General features: G+C 43.3%; 1 long non-coding RNA gene across 2 annotated transcripts in view; it reads right to left on the reverse strand.

Moving 5' to 3' along the window:
• Positions 1-13,575, reverse strand: part of LOC107318812 — a 189,395-nt gene extending 175,820 nt beyond the window's left edge. The window contains exons 1-3 of one of the 2 annotated variants that reach the window (XR_004308598.1): positions 13,189-13,575; positions 12,179-12,384; positions 10,521-10,714 (exon numbers count right to left, since the gene is read on the reverse strand). This is a non-coding gene — a long non-coding RNA (uncharacterized LOC107318812). The remainder of the gene's footprint in view (positions 1-10,520; positions 10,715-12,178; positions 12,385-13,188) is intronic. The other variant, XR_004308597.1, reaches the window with a different exon arrangement.
• Between the last annotated feature and the right edge of the window lie 7,187 nt (positions 13,576-20,762).

Here is a 20,762-nt window from a genome sequence, read left to right on the forward strand (position 1 = left end):
CTGAGATTTGCACAGAGCCTTGGAGTGTGTTCTGTTCCATGATTAAGTGAAGCACAACTCAGGAGTTGTGTTTTACAGCACTTCAGTTATAATCTGCTTGCAAACAGATCACAAGATCCACATTCTGGTTCCACTATAAAGAAGCATTTGCCCAAACTACTTAGTTTTCTGCTGTGCTACTGAACAGAGGGAGATCAGGTTCTGCAGTGGCCAGATCACCTGGATGGCAGTCAGACCTGATGCCATTCCCAGCTCTGTCACTAGAGCTCTGTGTGAATTTTGAGCCAGCTTCTTCAATCTTTCCATTGTGGATTTTCCTCCCCTCACACGAAGGAAAAATCAGCTTTTTCCATAGTCAATTTCCCCACTGACTACTTCAAACTAATCCACAAAAATGAATATACCTCCTATCTCCCAGAGGAAATGACAGTTTGATTTAGAAAGTAAGTTATCTATAAGCCTAATTTTCAAGTTTTCTTTATATGCACACACATGCATCTAACCTCTCTTCTAGGATCCAGAGTTTTCTCAACTAAAATGGCCACAGTGAAGAAGTGAGTACGTACAGGATCTCTTAAGAAACTTACTTTTATTATTGTTTCCCATGTAGATCAACAAAATAGAGGCATCAGATAACAAGGAACATGCCTATCATCAACAAGCAACACGCATCCCTCGCTGTATTAACCAATGCTGCTGCATCTCAGCCTTGACCCATTAGTGAGACAGCGACTGAGATGGCTCTGTGTACCATCCACTTACAGGTTTATCACTAAGACCTACTGCCTAGTGGACAAGAGGATTCTTAGCCAGTGTGAAGAACAGATGCCGACAAAGCAGTGTGGAACACCCAACACCACTTTGTTGAGGCCCCATTCTACTAACCTTTTTGCACTACAAGAAGCCACCTGAGGTAGCACAAGCTTGCTGTCATACAAATGGTACATGAAAAAAAGCACAGTAGGAAAGTCACAGCAGTAATAAAGCTTTTTTTCTGCTTTCGAAGGAAATAATTGGTTGCAATCAAGACCAAGTTCTCCATTATCACTTTCCATGGTAACCTCTTTCCCCCAATGAAGAGAACTGAAACATGGAAAATAACACGCATTCTTGTTGAACATGTCTCCTTGGGAAATGCTCAGATATCTCATACCATCACATTAACGTGTCACCCTTCCATAGTTGCTTCTGTGCACAGACCAAACCTTCAGATATTTCAGAATCCAGGTAGACAGAATAACCTCCTTACTAGAAACAAATATATCCACAAGCAAGCAAACCAAAGGTGGCTTTGGAAGAAAGAAAAATAAAGCAAACGCGTAAGCGACAGCTGGAAACGTGTTCTCCAGCATTTACAAATGCTGATAAGATAGAGAAACGCAGGATTTGTTTTGGTTTATACCACTAAGCACTTACTCCTGGAGACAGAAGAAAACAGATTTGCCAGAGAACAAAAAAGGCCCACTCTAAGAGGTACATATTTAATGTCAGCCACAGCTCTCCCTCAGTACAGATCACATAAGAAACAGAGTCTCTATTTCTTCCATAGTCATATTTAATTTCAAGCCACGACTGTGAAAATGAAGGGTGAACAGTGCAAGTGCCACAGAGCTATGAGAAAGGAAAATGAACAGAAACTGTAGCAAACTACTCACTGTGAAAAAAAGGGCATTTATTTTAAGGTGAAGATGAATACATTTCATGTAAATCTCAAGCCAATATCTGACTGCATTAAGAGGGTTTCTTATTTGTCTGTTTTAGTTACCTCTGAATAAAGATCCATAAACGTGATCCCCACCTTATAAAATCCTCTGCTGAGAGGACAACGGATAAGATCATCATCTTGCTTATGGCTGTGTAAGTCTCAAGTGATTTCACTATGAGCACACTGCTATAAATATTTGCAGTTCATTGTAAACATCGACAATTGAAGTGAGATCGAGTTCCACTGCGTACAAGAAGTATTTTAAACAACAGAAATATATATTTTGTACTATGAAAAAAAAAATAACTACCCACAAAGCTTAAGTCTACTACTGTGAACAACACTTCCAGGTACTGCACAATCCACTTCTTTCAGGCAAGACCATTTAGCCCCTCGTTTCCTTCTACAGGAGTTGAAACAAACTTGTTGGAAGCTCTGTTCTTTAATAGAGTGGGGAAAGGTATGTAAAGGTGCAGCGCAAAAATGGGTACCTGGTTTTGGGAGTGCAATGGAACATCTTGGTAGCATCAAACACTTGAAGAGGACTGTGTTCTATCAAGGAAACTGGTAACTCTTTTGGTCATAAAAGGGAAGACTTGGGTACAACAAACTCAGTTTCTTGCTGTTAAAAAAATAATCCCAGAAATCAGCTTAAGACTAGCAGAATTTAGTTGGTTACAACCTAGTGTTTTCCTTCCATTAGTACATGCAGGGAAGGTTAAAGTGTCTTGACACTGCTCGAGAAATAAAGATTGGAAAGAAAGAAGAGGATATTATGGTTGAGTTTACAGCTGTTAAATAAAGAGATATGACCCACAATATCTGTAGCACCATAAAGTAAGGACAGCAATCTCAAAGTAGCATTACGTTGCATGAGGTGGTCAGTCAATCATGGTTAGGTCATAGCAGGAGCCTGGAAGATGGTACGATGGAAGCAATACTTCAGCATTAATCCACTAAGAATCTTTTCATCTCCAGTTCTTTCACTCCCCAAACGTGACATGCATACTTCAAATTAACATTTTTACTTGATAATTATTTAATTAGATAGGGATTGAGTAAGCAAACAGTGGCTTGAGAAGGAACATTTAATTTCCAAGAGCGTCCTCAGAGATGCTTCATTGAGGGGAGCCATAGCAATTACTCACAAATTCAGTGTCAGACACATCTCAGTAACTCAAGAGCCAAGAAGACAATGTGCATTAGTGCTTGGAAGGTTGTAGGTAGCGATAATCAGATAATGAACATCACAGCCGTGAATCTACAGGCAGAAATTACACAGCTGCTCGCCTGAGATTTGAAATGCAAATTATTTTGCAGATTTACTCAAACTCTGGATCCCTTTTAATGCCTTGTCTTGGTATCCTTGGGACAATTCCTCCTTTGCTTCATGACCCCTGTCAGATGCTTGAATTTGCCTTGATGAGGATTTAGGCTGGAAGATGTTGAACACAATGTACTTTTACGTTTCAGGGGATTTAAGGACAAAGAGAAGAGGAGCAAAGTTCAGCAGCAAAGTGCGTTACATCAGTGCTAATGGCTCAGCCTTTGTGACTAGATGTGTCTACATAATACTGTTCTGCTTGGCTCCCTTGGGAGTGTCAAATGCTTAAATGTAGTTTTCTAAGTTAGTTAAGACGATTCAGACAGGCAAAATAACTGGCTAACATCCATCAGTTAGTTCAGTCACTTAGTTCACAATATAAGCAAAGATACAGAGCAGGGTAAAAGCAGACTAAGTCAGGTTTTCTAATGAGGCTCAACAACACAAAACATAGATAGTCAGTGTTTGGAAATGGACTTCCTCCTAGTTCCTTTCACAAGGAAATTCCTTCAATTTCCCCTGCAGCAGTGGAAGATACTGAGCCTATGACAAGTCTGCCTGCTAATCCCTAGTGCTGCTTCCCGTATTACTGCACAAAAGCAAAATGACAGAAGCTCCGTGCAAGCATCCCAGATCACCGATATTTTCTACAGAACACAAAGCCTTCTCCATAAGTACCAGAATATGGGCTACATCCGTATTTGGAGTAGTAAATTCTAGTTGAAATTGTTTGCATAATTCACAGTGGCAGGCCCTGCCTCTTATCTGTGCTCCCTTAAATTGAGTACTTTTTATGTGTATCTCTAATACAGTTGGGCAGGATATTCAGCAAAAGTGACACAGAGTCCTCAGCCATAAATGTGCACCCGCTGATATTCCTAATGTGAAGGCTAACAGATACAAATGGTTTTTAACCTTTCCCTCCTGCTGGGTAGGAAAACATCCTTCAGACTCACTGAAATATTCTGGAAAAGAGTATCTCATTGCTTTGCCCTTAAGATTTTCTCTTCTCCAATACTGCAAGAACATATTCTGAATATTATTATTTGCAGTCTTAAATTGTTTGCAGCCTTCAATAGCTGCTTGCAAAACGCTAACAATCTTAATTCTAAATCTCATCATTGGACTTTGTGCATATACTGGTAAAATAGCAATTACTTTTCCTGACAACTGTTGTTCTGACTTCCTACCAGTGCTAAATTAGGAGTCCTCCAATCATTTGTTAATAGATTTAGTGATTTCCTTCTGCTAAAAACTACTTTGATTTATACAGTGCGCTGCCATCCCTCTGAATTGTGAGCCCATAAATGCTTTGAGATTAGATAGATGGATAGATAGCTGAAAAAATTTTATCAGTTCGTGTCTGTGAAGAGCCTCGGGATTTCAGAATAAAGGAGGCATGAGAAATGCAAAGACTTCTTGTTATGTTTCAATGCATGAATGCAAAAAGAAGGTGGGAAAAACCAAGTCCAATACTATGGTAGGCTGCAGAAAATTGATTGCTTTAATCCACAGCTTTCCTGTTCTCAGCTGTCTCCATTGGCACTCACAGAACTAGACTTCATTTTCTCCTCTGAGATTTCCTTTTAAAAAAGGAATCTGAATGGAGCTAGGCGTTTCTATAGAGCCCAGTTAATTAGTGCTGAAGGACTCTGATCATCTCTTTCACCACTCCTCCCCATTTGAGAATTCCACATAACAGCCTTCCTTAAAGAAACTGGCTCTGACAAGGCATCTCTTAGGAGGCTTTTCCATGGTTCCAGAAGAACAACTCCAATTTCCCATTGTCTACAGACAGTGGGTCCTTTTCTGCTTCAACTCTTATTAACACTTATGGGAGAGAAAAAAGAACAATGCATTGATTTTAAAAGAGAAAATCTCTGTCCCCTATAGAACCTCAAAACAATTAAGGTCGGGAAAGACCCCTAAGATCATCTAGTCCAGCTGTCACCACTAGTGCCCCCTAAGCCATGCCCCTCAGAGCCACATCTCCATGGTTCTCAAACACCTCCAGGGACAATGACTCAACCACCTCTCTGCAGCCTGTGCCACTGCATCACCACTCCTTGGGAGAATAAATTTTTTCCCCAAGAATTCAGCTTGAAACTCCCCTGGCACAACTTGAGGCCATTCCTTCTCATCCTGCCACTGTTACCTGGGAGAAGAGGTTGACCTCCACATTGCTATGACTTCCTTTCAGGGAGTGTAAAGATCACACCTTCCCTGAGCCTCCTGTTCTCCAGATTGAACAGACACAGTTTCCTCAGCTGCTCCTCACCACATTTGTGCTCCAGATCCTCCACCAGTTTTGTTACCCTCCTCTGGACGCTGTCATTTTCTGCTGGAAAGAACTGCTCATCTTCTCTCATTCTAATTCTCTTCCTATATTCATCCTATTTTAATTAAAGCGAGATGAACAATCCACCAGCAAACTCATGGAAGCTACACTGAATATTTATCTGCATTTTAGTTCAATAAAAATTGTAAAGTTGGGATACCAAATAAAATTAAACAATTCCCCCTAAACAGAGAAGGAATTAAAATAAAACCCAACAGCAACAACCCAACCAGGAGTGATCACGATCAATTAATGATGAGTATTTCATTGCTTTTTGTTTGCTGTATGTCAGTTCCTGCCCAAAGAATTATATGGAAGAGGGAGAGAACTATTAGAAGCATTTAGGGAAACATCAGCAAAGCCCACAAAGCTAAACTGTACGAGAGAACAGCAGGCAATAGCAAAAGACCTTGAGGAGCACGAGACTAATTAGAGAAGTCGGCCATGCGTTTTGTTATCACTCCATTACAATGAATGGAAATGAGGCTAGGGTTGAACATCACTGCTCAGCAACACCTTGGGAACAAGAGCAGGGGAAACCTGATCTGCCCTTGTGTTAGTTGTTTAGGCTCAGAGAACAGCAACTAATACAGAGCTCATCTTAAAGAATAAAACACAAGAAGTATGTTTTGCTAAAGACGAGAACTTTCAAACTGGGATCACGTAAATAAAAGTCTATGGGAATGTAAAACAATAGTCAGTGAGGCAGGTGAGGTAGCAAGGGGAAACAGGAGTAACCATTAAGCTTCATGGATACCTGTTTACAAACAGTTTTCCTGTGCTAATAGCTAGAAAGAATGTAAGATTCACCTGCACTTAAGTGAGAGCTCACCTGTCATATTAGCACAGAATAAACCTCAGTTCAATGCATTTTGTTTTAAATACAGTAGTAATCCCAACTCCATTGGACCAAATACTAGAAGTCACACTGTACTGAGCTTTATCTCACCTGTCTCCCGAGATTCTGCAGTAAAAACAGTTGCTTTGCATTTCAGCAATGAACAAAGTGATTCTGATATATGATTTGTTTGTAAAACACTTTGTCAACTAAACAGAGCACGCTCTCAAAGCAAAAGCAAGCAGAAAACCCACCTCCTTCCTGAATGTGAGTGACAGCAGACAAACATGACAAAACAAGTTAAGCTAAACTGCTGATTCCACAAGGAAAGACAAGGCTGTTTGCAACAGCATCAGAGGCAGTGGGCAGTTGCCTGTTGCTGGGCTGATGATGCTAACAGCCTGAAGGTGTGAAAGTAGATTCTTGAACCAGCACTGCAGCATCAGGCCCCCCCACACAAGTATCTGAGCCTGTTGGAAATGCCTCGCACATTTCTTTCTAACAGTTTTTCAGAGTGATTTTGTTGCTCCCAACTGAGCCTGCGACAGAGGCATTATTTTACTCGGTGTAGACAAAGTCCCATTGTTTAATGCTTCTGAATGCTGTGACAGCTAGAAGGGTGAAAGGCAACCTGTAAGCGACAGTAAATGCATTCTCTCTCTTTTTTTAATACTCAGTGTATATATCTGTAATGCACTGTTCAGCATGATTCTCCAAGGCTGCTCCAACAGACAGCTAGGAAAGGCAACCCACTGTCAGAGCAACAGCAGCTCTTTACTCAACAAGTTTGGGATTCCCTGTTTCCATCATTTGCAATGTTACAGGGGCACCAGCTGATGGCAAAGCCTGGCATGGGCTGGATGCAATAAATGAAATACATCCCCCTAAGCAACAAGCTCTGCTTTCATTTGCTTTCACTCTCACTTTTTGTAGCTCGGCTTCATATAGTCAAGCAGCATTGATACCCCAGTAGAGGAACATTTCCTGCCACACCAGCTGAGCCAGTTCCATATTTTACTTATTAAGCTCATAATATCCCCTGGACACAACCAATCCAGAAGACAGATGTTTGATAAACATCTAGGCTGGATGGGAAGGAAGAACATGATACCAGAGGAAACAAAGCAGAACCTTTTCGCTCCTACTTGAAATAACACATTGGTTTGGCGTTGGCAGTGGAAATTTAGAGGTGAGCCAGACACAACAGTTAGCTTTGTTTTGGTTTTGGAAACATTTTGATACTGATACTTATCTCAGATTAGTAAATTTGACAGTGTTGCTTGGCAAGATAAACTCCTGTTCCCTTGCAGGTCACTGGATGGTGATGAGGAATATTTAAAGAGCTCTCAGTGCAGCAAAATTACAGACCTTTAAGCACTTAATGAGTGAGCACTTGCTGCTCTCCATCATTCTGCTCACATCACGCCATCACAGCACAGATTTCTACCTACAGGAGATACCAAGAATGCCTCAAAAAAAACACTCCATAGAGTTCTGTACACGAAATGGAGACTGAACAGCAGCTCTACACCATCCCTCCACGGTGTGGCTGTAATAAGTTGCTATCCTAAGAATGTCCATTCAGTTACTTGAAAGAAAGAAATCTGGGATCCTAGTAACAGGACACATGTTGAATTGCATTCCTTGCTTTACACATCCAGAACAAACAGTAGGTGGCCAAAAGAGAGACATTTCCTGAGACAAAAAACATGAGCAAGGTGCTCACCATTGATCCATTGGCACCACATCTAGCAGTACTCTGTAAGAACAAAGCTAGTCTCAGAGACTCACATAGAACCTCCAGCAGGAAGCCCCAGGTTTGCCCACTTGAAATACTCCCAATGGCTTAGAGACAAAAAATACCAAACAACTTCTCTTTTTAAGAAGCTTCTCTTCTTTTTTTCCCCATGCCTGCACATATTAAAGCACCCAAAATAATATTTTAAGTGCTGACAAACTGGAAAGGATACAAAGAAGAACAACGAGAAATGAATTATGAGTGCTGGAGAGACTCACAAGGAAAGATTAGAAGAACTAAATATGTCTAGCTTGGCAGAGAGATGACTAAGCAGGGGGGAAGTGATAAATGCCTACAAATATTTGAAGGGCGTATACACTGAGGAGGCAGAGAGATTCTGCAGCGTGAGCCATACCAGGTGGTGGGATTAGGAGCAAAAACATGGAGTCATGAAAGAAAAAACTCAACACACCCCAAACTCACAAAGCAAAAATTCATCTGAAGGATAGACAAGCAAAACTCCCCAGGAAAGTTAAATATATCCAACATATCCCATGTTGGAAATGTGAAATTTTCCTCAGAGGCGGGGAACTCAGTATATAAGACATATGGAAAGGCTGAGTGAATGCTCTGATGCGCAGAACTAATGGAAAGACTTGGGCTTGGATGCTGGGAGACCAATAGGAGCCTCCAGAGACTGCAGGTGTCCCACAGACACTGCAATTACAGACCTTCAGTCAGGAAGTAAAGGTAGATTTTGCATCCAATTAACATCTCAAGGGAAAGGTTGGTTTGGACTAATTTAATGACCCCGAACTTGGTGGAGCTACAGGACTTTATCTGACCAGATTTATTTCAGCCAGATGCTTCAGGAAAGCAGAAAGCTTTGGATCTGTTAAGTATTACAAAGCATGGTTGTGGAAAGTCTAAAAAAAATCAAGAGGGTACACAATAATCCATCATCAGACTGAAAAACTTAACGAGGGTGAAAGGAAACAAACAGAAGGGTTGTGTCCTTCCCCTGATTTAATTTCTGATGCAGAGCACACCATTGTTCTTTGGAAATACAAGCACTGAACACACAGAATCATAGGACCAATAACATCACCCATCCAGCCATCAACCCATCACCACCATGCCCAATAAACAGTATCCCTCAATGCCACAATGCAGCCAACTCATCATTCAGGGCTATAAACAACAGGAAAAAAAAAACCAAAACCAACCCTTTCCTTCTACAATATACATAACGCATTACAGCGCTCTAAGTCCTTCCTTAAAAAGATGCAGCTCCAGTGCTAAGCTTCTCTTCTTGTGTGAAGAATTCCCACAAGTCTCAATACAGGAAACACACAGAAATCATCTTCAAACTGAATTTGCCAGGAAGCCCCAGCCTGAGCTTTCAGGGCACACCATGTACCTACTAGAGAACTGGGAGTCCCAGGCTTTTGGCTGGGAACTCTGTAGCAACTGGACAGATCAATATGATGGGGAAGGTGTTACAACAAAGATGGGACTGCAAAAGGACCAGCACAATAGAAAGGTGCTATAAAGGAAGGGAAGAAGATTGCTCACCCTTACAGGAAGATCCCAGGTTCACAGGAAAAAGCTTCACCAAGGAGGAATCTCCGGAGAGAAATCCTTCTCCAGTGGGGATCAGCCCTTCAATGAGGTCTAAGAGAGGTGCAGCCAGGCTCCAACCCTTCTGGTCACACAACTGAATTGCCTTCACCTGTGCTTGCAGGGCTGATGGGGCCTTTCCCCAGCTGTTCAATCAGGCTGTGACTCAGCACTTAACACACAAACTCGGCTAATTGTGAGTTGCTCGACTATTCAACAAGCACAGCTAATTCTAGTTACATTGTGCTCTTCTAGGAGCAATCACGAAATGAAGATATTTGATCAAAGTGAGATCTCATGCTATTGAGTATATAGTCCTCTTACCACCCACTGCATGAGAGGTACAAATGGGCAGCTGGAGATCATGGCAGTCTGTGTGGTGGATCAGCCTAATGAGTATCATAAGGGAAAAAGACATTTCCTCAGTCCTTCACTAGAACAGCAGCACCAAGTGCCCTAGCACAGGTGCTATCCCCATTCCAGCTGAGGGGAGCAGAGATAGAAAAACAAAGGTGGTAGAGACAGAAGATTTGCCAGGATTTCCCATGTTGCAGAAACTGGAATTCAAATCTAAAGCCAACTATCGCTTCCAAGGAGCCACAGCCTCTAAATAATAGAAGCCCTTAATGCAGTTCCCCCAGAAATGACAGCAAATATCCATCACAGGGCCCTTCCACCGCCACAGTACTGGCTGCCTAACAAACAGATTCTTATCATCTGCAAGAACCAAGTCCCAGGGCAGTTTCTTTATTACAAGGCAGCCCCAGGACAGAGCAGCTGCAATGGCCAAGCATAACCCACCCCAAGGCAAACACAAGGAAAGAGGTGATAACAGATACACTCTTCTCTCTGCTCTTCCCAAACACGTGATCCTCCCACTAACAGAAGTCACGAGATACCTCAGCACAGCCATTACACATCTCCTGCTCCGCTTATACTGGATGAAACATGACATACCTGGGTCCAAGCGTGGTGGTGAAGCTCTGCAGAGATAGGCTGGCTTCCGACTCACTGGGAAAAGCAGCAGCTACTGTTCAAGGCTCAGCTGATCCAATTTCCAGGCACAGTCTTGGCACTCATTGCAGTGTAATCATAATGGAGACCCAGGCTCACGATCACAAAACAACACCATCTCACGTGTCCCAGCATGGCTGTAACAAGAACAGGGCTGCTGTAGCTCTTTTTAATCAATTAACCAGATGTTTAAACTTCAGCACCCCAGCTACAGCTCAGCAGAGAAAATCATATCTCCTCCGTCTACTTCACTCTAACCCACCAGCTCCAGCCAGAGCAGCTTTCAGCCTCGCCATCTTTGTGCAGTTACTGCAGAACAGGTGCAGCCCATCAGCCCCAGGACGAGCTGCAGGTGAGAAACTACTCTGTGTTCTGCCTGCCCCAAACTCTTGTGGGCCCTACTGTGTAAACATAAAGCACGATTATCTCCCCTCTCCACATGGAATCACTTTATGGAATTTATTATTATTATTTGGAGCTCAAATTGAAACCCTCTGGCCATGTATGAGCACTAAGCCTGCTTAGGGAGTGCAGGAAGCAGCTAAAGTGGTGAAAAGGGAAAGATTTACGACAGACAGAAAAGAAATTTTCTTTTCTTGCAACAAGCCTCACATTCCTAATCTATTTCTGCTGTTCTTGCTGTTCTCTACCAAACTTCTGACAGGTCTTATAGACTAACACTTACCATGCTGCAAGCTGTTCCCCTAAATCCTATTTTATCATACTTTATAACCACCTGGCTGGATTCCCTTGGTGGTATTTTTCACTCCCTCTTGTAGTCCCTAAAAGCAGCTGTATTGCCAATGCCACAGCCTTCATCACCCCCTTTCTTCCTTCTCTTATAATTTCAGCTCTTCTTACCCTGAGTTTCCTTTTTCTGTCTGTCTGTCTTTCTTTCTTTCTTGGGAAGTCCCACCTGCAACCTATTCAAATAATCACATTATTGAAACAGACTGATGATGGTCTTCACCTGTCTTTCAAGAAGGATTCCAGCCTCTCCCCCTCCCTTTGCTTCAGCAAAACCTACTACTGTAAGATCTTTACAAGTGTGTTTCTTCCCCTGATGAAATGCTGTTAGGTGGGAATTTAAAGGGAGACCTGTGAAAGAGGAAAATAGTGGTGACAATGAAGAATCTCTCTGAAATTGTCTTTCTGAAAGCTCCAAATGGTTTCCTAACAGCACAAAAGTGCCTCCTGATTATTTCTGAGCTGAGGCTCGGGGAAGTCCTAAGGGTGGGCAGGCAGGAGGATGGCATAGGTGTCACCAACTGAAAATGAGCATTTCTGAAGGAGGAGGGGGATTTAATAAATCTTGAATGAAGGAGATTGGGAGAAGCCGTGGTAGGAAAGTAGCAATGCTGTGGCTCCTGCCACCCTCCCAGTAATGCTAGAGCAGCCCAAGTAGAAGCTATGAGGGGGGCCCAGGGCTCCAGGTTTCCCCACACTGAAAGCTTTCATGGGTTTCCCACAGTGGTGGAAGCAGTCTCCTGGTCTGTGGGTCCCTGTGAACCCCCCTTTACAGTCTCCATCAGGATTTTTTGTGGCAACCTTCCAGGAGGGCTTTGCAATTTCCATCTGACCCATCAGACACATCTTCCTACCTTGCAGCGATTTATCCCTCCAGATCTTCCTCTGGTAAAGTAAATGCGGTTCACCCCTAGATTATGTGGGTGACACCTGGGCAGGTGCTGCCTGTGCCCATCTCCAGAGCCAGCGGTGCTTGCTTGCAGGAAGGAGCACTGCTAACATGAGCTTCATGCTGTGTTCCCATGGCAACTCAAGTGTCACGTTCATCATCATCTCGTTTCTGGCAGGAAAAAAAATACAGGTCCAATGAAGAAAAATCCAGGAGTCCCGGTGGGCTTTGCTGAGGTTGGGTGGTTTTTCACAGAATCACAGAATGAGTTTGGAAGGGACCTCTGGAGATCGTCTAGGCCAACCTCCCTGCTCAAGCAGAGTCTCTTTAGAACACAATGGAATGAATATCATTTTTTAACATCATTACTAGCACTATTCACCCCAGGGCTGCTAAGGAAAGCAGCACCTAGCTCAGTGATGGCACAGAGGTTTGAGCTGTCTGGGATTAAAATGCATTCAGTCCGATACATACAGTTCACATCTCATCTGCTTTGTCTCACTTTGAAGCAGGGGATGTACGATTGAATTAACACAGCTATAGAAGTTACTAAATGATAGCAGAAGAGGTTTCAGTGTCACCTACCCTATTGACATGACCTGGGGATAATGACTGCTATCAGTTATCTTTGCTCAGTGGCACATGATGACTTATTAAATCACAGCAATTTAATAATATGAATGGATTTGGAGTTGTTTTGCACAAGGCAGAGGAAGCCTTAGTGTGTATCAGGTCCCCTCATTGCCTCGTGCTGTTTTCTGCTGACATCTGTGTCCCTCAAACCAGACCCATCTGGAGCTCCATCACTTCAACCAGTGGGTAATGTGGTATGTAGCAGTGTGGTTTAGTGGGCAGTACTGGTGATAGGTGGACAGTTGGACTAGGTGATCTTAGAGGTCCTTTCCAATGTTAATGATTCTATGGTTCAACAGTGACTAAGTATTTGCATGCAGGTCTGTACATGTGGGAGCTCACCTTTCAGCTCTGAGACAAAAAGGGATTCTGGAGATGGCCACTTTCAGAGCAACCTGCTGCATTCCTGATGGAGGCACTAGAAGATCCAAGGCTGGAGGATTCCTTTCCATCTCCTTCGAATCAGTTCCCATGATGAGTTGTTTTTATTGTGGAAGAAATGAAAGAGGAACTTCCAGCCTGAGGAACACAGAGAGGGGATCTTTAGAACAGCGCTTAGGAGAGAAGTATCTGCCTGGAAAGTGAGATCACGCCTGGGCTTGAGAACAAAAACGGAACAGAAGTGTGGGGGGAATGGCAGCATTATACAGAGTCCCTCGATAAGGCAGAAATAAATGGCTTTTGCACAACCCAGTGCCTACATCCTCACACCGAAGCACAGATCCAGCACAGTGCAATATTTAGGTGAGCTGCTATCATGAAGTCACACAGCTCAAAGGAATATATTCCTTGACATATAAAAACCACTTGGGGGTAGAGGATGTCTAAAGAATCTCAAAGTGAAAAACATTAGCAAAGTTGCTATTAATCCTCTGTTTCAATCCTCAGTTTTGTTTTGATATGATTCAGTTTTCCCTCCCCGAGCAGTTTAGTTGGCCCAGCAGAGCAGCGTTTGAGTCAGATTTATACCTGTAACTGGGGCAAGCACTTTAGCTAAGAGCTTGCTCTGATCTAGAGCAATCTCTTCGTCCTCAAAGACCCGACTGAAACCTCACGCAGGAAGCCTTTCATGAGAGAGATAAAGAGAATCTGGTTATATGCACTCACACCTGCTTTTGTGGAAGAAGAAAGTGGGGATTAAGGATGACAAAGGTCAGAGTAGGAGGCTCTAAGGATGCAGTGACATGCCTGACCTCTGTATGACAGCAGTGTGGGAATATGCTGAGTTTTGTCCCGTGTACTAAGACCTGGATTTTTTTCCTGGGAATGAGTTTTATCCTCTGTCTTCAGCTGATCTGTGGCATTACCTCGCTCAAGTATCTTTCGGTATCTACAGGGGGGCTGTAAGAAAGAAGGGGACAAACTCTTTAGCAGGGTCTGTTCTGGTAGGACAAGGGGAAGTGGTTTCAAACTAAAAGAGAGGAGATTTAGATTGCATATAAGGAAGAGGTTTTTTGCAATAAGGGCAGTGAGACACTGGCACAGGTTGCCCAGAGAGGTGGTGGGTGGTGGGTGGTGGGTGCAGACACTCCAGGTCAGGCTGGACGGGGCTCTGAGCACCTGATCAGCTGTGGGTGTCCCTGTTCAGTGCAGGGCAGTTGGACCAGATGACCTTTATGGGCCCTTTCCTATTCAAGCGATTCTACGACTCTGTAAGTCATTGAACCGTTTTTGTGCTCAATTTTGGGGAACAAAGAAATGAATGTCCCAGTTGTTTCCATTGCCCACCACCACAACTCTGAGCAGAGAAGAGAAAAATGAGTTTCAGTGCTTAATATTTCCTTTCTGGACTCATCCAAGCCAGCAATCAGCTGTGGCATACAGATGGAAGTACCTGAGGGGCCATTAGGGTTCAGCCCGGTCTCCTGTTATTCCACTCACAGGCTGGGAAACAACAAAAAAAAAAAGAACCACTTTCAAGGTTACATGATGTAAAAGAGTCCATTAGCCTGTAAGGGCCTGAGATGACAAATAAAACAGTTCTGGACAGCCTTAATTAAACACAGCAGTGTGTTCATTCATGCTTTGCTGAGTGGCATTTCTGCAGAGGAGATGAGCTGTTCTGGCAAGGTGAGTACCTGTGCAATCCCTCCTTCTTCCCCTCCGGAGGGGCTGAGGGGGGGTCAGGGCAGCTAATGAGCCAGATGTGCTGCTTGCTTGCTCGCTCCCCTGCCTGGCTGCCCATTTAGAAGCTGCCAGGGAGCTGGAGTGTGCCAGGCAGGTTTTTGTAAGCATGTGGAAATTAACAAATCTCACTCTGAGCTGGAAAGGGCAGATAATTGAGAGAATTAAAATTAAAAAAAAAAAAAGAGAGAGAGAGAGGAAAAAAAAAAAANAGAGAGAGAGAGGAAAAAAAAAAAAGTAACAAAAAAAGAGGGAGAATAAGAAAGAAAGAACAGGGAGAGCCAAAAGGAAACACTTCAAAGGCCCGTAGCCTGCAGCCCTCATTAATGACAACAAGGAGAGGATGGCACCCTTACATTTTAATCAAAAGCAATTATTTTTTCCAAAAGGTATTATTGCTCTGCAGTGCAGAAGCAGGCCTGGCTGCAGCCCCCACCCACAGCAGTGCCAGCGTGGCCGGCTGGCACCCAAAGTGAGGGTTTCCTTGTCCCCCTGCTTTCCGCATTGCCCCAGAAGAGCAGCAGAAGCAAGAGTGAGCAGGTGCTTCAGGAGAAATGCCTCTGGGAAAGAAGATTGAAAGCTACAGGAAACCAGAGGCATTAGAAACATGACTGAAATCTAAATCCCAGCTTTCTCTGGCTGTTCTCTGTACAAACATTGCATGTCGGATGTTAACCTGAAACACAGATCCAGAGAAGCTGTGGCTGGTCCATCCCTGGAGGTGCTCAAGGTCAGGTTGGATGGGGCCCTGGGCAGCCTGACCTGGTGGGGGCACCCGGCCCATTACAAGTGGTTGGAACTAGATATTCTTCGAGGTCCCTTTTAACCCAAACCATTCTCTGATTCTATAGATCAGCAGGAGGAGGCAGCACACAGGCAATCACAGGGCACTGAGGCAGAGACGGGAGAATGGCACCTGCCTGGGCAGAGTCAAGTGGGGAGTTCAGATTGTAGTTATGAAGAGTGATGTGGGTATTCAGAGACGTGCACATGGCTGTGACAGGCAAGAGAGGGTAAGAGAGGCCTCCTCAAGAGCCTGAGAAATGTTTTTCTCCAATTTCTTCCCTCCCTTCCATGAAAATTCCTTGTCTCCACTGAGGCAGGAACAAATGCCCACTTGGAGTCAGTGGGGCAAGGGATCCTTATGAGAAAGTGGACTTGAGACTAAAACAAGGCTTTTGCTGTGCTATGTTATACATGTTGGACTGTTTGTTCCTTAGGTTATCTTTGTGAAGAAAAGGGTAAGAAAAAAACACCTGAGCAACATAAAACTCTGTGTGAGGAAGATCAGAACTGGGCTTGGCAGTCACACAATGTAGAATCCATCCTCAGGAAACGTCATGTAATTGTTTCAGTTAGTGTTAAGAGAAGACACAGCAGATGAAGAGGGTTTACAAAGGCAAACTGTCAATTAAAATAATAATAATAATAAAACACAGGAATGTAAGTGAAATACTTATGAAACACTGACTTATTCACCCAAAAGGAAGCAAAAGTAAGTGCATTTAGTTGGAAGCTGAAATTTTACATTGGGCTTTTCAAGACAGCACCACATGCAGCAATAGCCTATGACTCTGTGAAATGTTCATAATGGCACAGGAAAAAAAAAAAAGATGAAGGCCAGAAGTGGTTGCATCTGGATTCAGTCCTTCAACATATCAAAGCCTCTGTTTAAGGGAGCAAGGCAAGGAGGAGTCATCGTATTTAGGCAGAAGAGTCGTAACCCGGGGTTAAAAAAAATAGTAGTTGAGAAGCCCTGCCAAAATGAGGTACATTCCTGTGGGTGGAAAGATGCAGAAAACAGCTTGCAAAAGGAGAAATCCAATTTCTAATGCATATTAGGAACTGTTAGGGTATTTTACTTAAAAACAACCAAGACTGTGTGCCACTAACAAGCCTAAGGCAGAACAACGGGGGAGATTTTGCATGTATTGTCTAGATAGACTGTTGGGGATTTTCAAAGGCATATAGTGATTTTTGATAAAACCTGCAGCATTACTACGGTGCAAGGACTTTCCATAAACAAAATTCTTAGACTGTTGCTATTGTATGTGATAAGGAAAAGCCAGCTCCATGAAAACATCCCTTCTTGCTCCAGAATTTTAATTCCCACTGAGAAGAAAGAGACATTCTAATGCTGCGAGCAGTAAGACAGAGGTGAGCACCATATTTCTTCGAGCTTTATGGGGAGGGAAGCAGAACTACCAGCTACAATAGACTATTCTCTTGCACCCCCAAATCCCATTTTTGCAAAGTGTCTGTGAGGTTTATTAAGGTGGTGAGGCCCTGGCACAGCTGCCCAGAGAAGCTGTGGGTGCCTCATCCCTGGAGGTGCTCAAGGCCAGGTTGGATGGGGGCATGGACAGGTCACATTGGATTTGTTCTGTGCAGTCAACCTTGTTTCATTTAACTCATCATCTTTCTATAGCAACACTTGACGAAGGAACGCTGTGCCTGAAAACCCTGCTTTCCAGCTCTAACAAGTGGCCTCTTGTTGCAAACTTGGCTTCTCTGGCATCTGTGGGCTATCAGGGCTGCAACACCACAACACCAGGGCAGGATGCCTTGGACAAGGTGCTAAAGTGGCTGTGCAGTGCTGCAAAGGACAAGAAGCAATTTCTGTAAGGACCTTTGTAAGCATTTAACTAAGCCACACCTCTGAGCTATTTAAGGTCTGCTCACAGCTATCTGCACAGGGAGAATTCCAGCAACCTTCAGGATATTAATAGATCCAAAGTCTCCTTGTTTCTGGGGAGGGATATTACCCCATTCTGGACCCACAATTACTCTCTCACCCACCAGCAAGGACTGCATTGGCCAGCACCTCTGACAGGGCAGTGTCAATTCCAGTGGGGATAGACCTGAACAAGCATCCCGATGTGCCACTGTCTCACTTTCCATCTCAGTCCATTTCTGATGCTGAGCGTTTCCCATCAATGGTGTGGAGTTGCCAAGCAACATTTGTCGTGTCCCTTGGTGGGCCGCCGTGTACCGCGCCGTGGCAGCTCTGACTTTGAAGAAAAGGGTTTGTTGTGAAGTGCAAAATAACTTTCCCACTCTCTTTTTCTCTCCTCTCTTCCTACTTGATGAGGTGAAAAATGAATCATTCTGAATATGACAGATCAAATCCTGCATTCGGTCGCTCTGGGGTAAATCTTGTTCAAAATTGTCTTTGGGGAATAAATTCACTGCTAGATGCCAAGGACTGGAGCTGCATACCTGGCACACACACACATCCAGAATGCAGCAAATGTTCCCGCACCGTATACATTACAGAAAGCAGCTAGGACTGGTCAAATCACAGTCAAAATTATTGGCAAATAATTTATTCAGCTATAGTCACAAAAATATTCATCTTATCCATTATTCTCAAACATGACTCAACCAATTCCTGGAAACATCTCAGCTAAAGCCTCTCGTTCTGAGCTGCGAACCCTAAGATTTAAATTCTCACTTAATTCCACAGCTCTTTCTCCCCTTGTTATTATGTTCAACAGTGTGCTGCTGCTGTTCCTGTGCCAATGATACAAGGTTATAAGGCTTAGACAGTTCAAAATGTTCTCTCTGCATCAGTAAAGCTAAAAAGTACAGAGCAGCTCTTACAACCATGAGCAGGCAGGCCATCTGGCACAGTGGATCTACTGTGCACTCCCTGCTCTAAGACTCTTGGCACCTACCTGAGTGCCAGCCGCCAGGGAGTGCAGGCTCTGACCACAGCTTTGTCTGGGCTGGTATCCCTCAGATCACCAGCATTTTGGGTTTCTGGATGTGGAGGAGTGGGACTGGATGAGCAAAGGAGGAAAAGAACTATCTCAGCAAAGGACTCTTTTCACATATCTTAGACAACTGTATTAGCAGGTGTGTAGATCCTCTATGCCTCTCTCTACATCTTCTCTACTCATAGAGTAATTTGGTCTAACTTCTAGAAGAATAAAGTGATGATGAGCCCCAGCATTTGTGAGTTATTTATCAGGCAGCATGCATTTATCTTACACAAATTTCATATAAGCTGTGAAATATAAGGAGAAATATATTCTCCTTATGGAAATGTTATGTGAGACAGTACTGAAAGCTTTCCTAAAGCAAAGACATATGTTACTTCTGCCTTATCCTCTAAGCCAATTAGCCAATAAAGGAACAAAATTAGATCAGCTTGACAAATCCATGTTGATTGTCTTTTGCCACCTTCTTATCCTATAGCTGCTAATTAATTGATTGTTTCATAATTTGTTGAGATTTCTCTGCAGGCACTCCACTTAACTGGCTCTTTCTTTTTCCATCTTCACAAATACCCTATTTGCCCTTCTCCAGTCTGCAGAATCCTTTTAATATGAGAGAAGCCTTTGAAGTCCATTCTTAACCATTCAAAAACTGCACTTCTTGGGCAGCCTGAAGGGGAATTCTCTTAGGTCCAATAGTTTGAATACACTTACTTGGGGCCAGGTTGGATGGGGCCCTGGGCAGCCTGAGCTGGTGAGGGCACCCAGCCCACCCAGCCCATGGCAGGGGGTTGGAGCTGGATGGGTTTTAAGGTCCCTTCCAACCTAAGATATTCTGATTCTATGTTTCTACAATTCCATGATTCGAGTACCAACGTTCTGGTGATAAGCAGAGTTAAAAATACAATGACTATTCCAACTCTCTGCATGTGCTCTCCTTCTGTGGTACATAATGCATGCTTTCATTCCTCGTAGCATATTTATAGGATTTCTTTTTTCTTCTTTCGTGTGTCCCTAACCACCACTAACACATTCTGTGCGAGGACCTTTCTGATTTCATCTGTACATGCTTTGGTACCAGTCTGTTCTCATTTCTAGTCACATGCTATTGCTTCAATTTTTTAAACAATTCTTTTCTCATTTTTAAGACAATAATGAATTCCTCACACACATTTTATGTTTCACTTTTCTTCTGTTCTTCCCCTTGCCTTAGGAGATCTTGTCACTGTACCTTTGCTCTAATCTCTAAGTCAGTGCTTGCTGGCTTGTATTCCTCTTTCCTTAACCTAAGCTATCAATTCCCCGATGCTTCACAGCCAATTAATCCTTCTTCTGTTGTTTCTGCCTTCTCTTTTCCACGTGTCTGGGAAACTGATCAAGTCATATCTTGGAATACGCACTAAGGCTTCATATTATTCCTGTTTGGCCCTTACACTCCTTGTAGTTGGGGTCATTTCAGATGTTTACCAGCCTGCTCCATTATCCTCCCAAGCCTCTCTTTTTTGCCTCTATTAAATTTCCCATTTTATCAGCTCCCTAAATAGCACTCTGCCTGGTTCTTGGAAGACCACTGTGTAGTCAAATAATACAGAGAATTTCTGTCACCACTGTCCATGCTTTCACCATGGAGATTTGCCTGGTCCGCTTGTGCCACCTTCCACAAAGACTAAAGGAAAGCTACATGCCCATAGAAAGGAATTACCAAAGATCCCAGCAACGGGCAGCATTTCTCTCTTTCACTGACTGTAGATATATGATGGAAGCAGGAATTATTCCCTCCCATCTGCCTTCTTGAAGGATCTGAAATTGTGCTGTAAATACTTGTGATTTAAGCCTCCTTGTCAACCTTTTCCCTGCAAATAAACATTAATACCTCCACAGATGTGTAAACAAGCACAGAAAGCTAAATATATATATATATATAATGAAAATGTTGTGGCAAAACCAGGAAACCTTTGCAGAGCTGTGCATGTTCATGCACTGTAAACATGGAAAGCATACACTGGAAACCATCCAGGCAAAGCCATCAGTCAGACATTTAGGAGCAAGGAAGGCAAGAAACAGGGCTCTGAC

This window comes from Coturnix japonica, chromosome 10 (genome assembly GCF_001577835.2).
Source record: "Coturnix japonica isolate 7356 chromosome 10, Coturnix japonica 2.1, whole genome shotgun sequence".
Classification (NCBI taxonomy): Eukaryota; Metazoa; Chordata; class Aves; order Galliformes; family Phasianidae; genus Coturnix; species Coturnix japonica.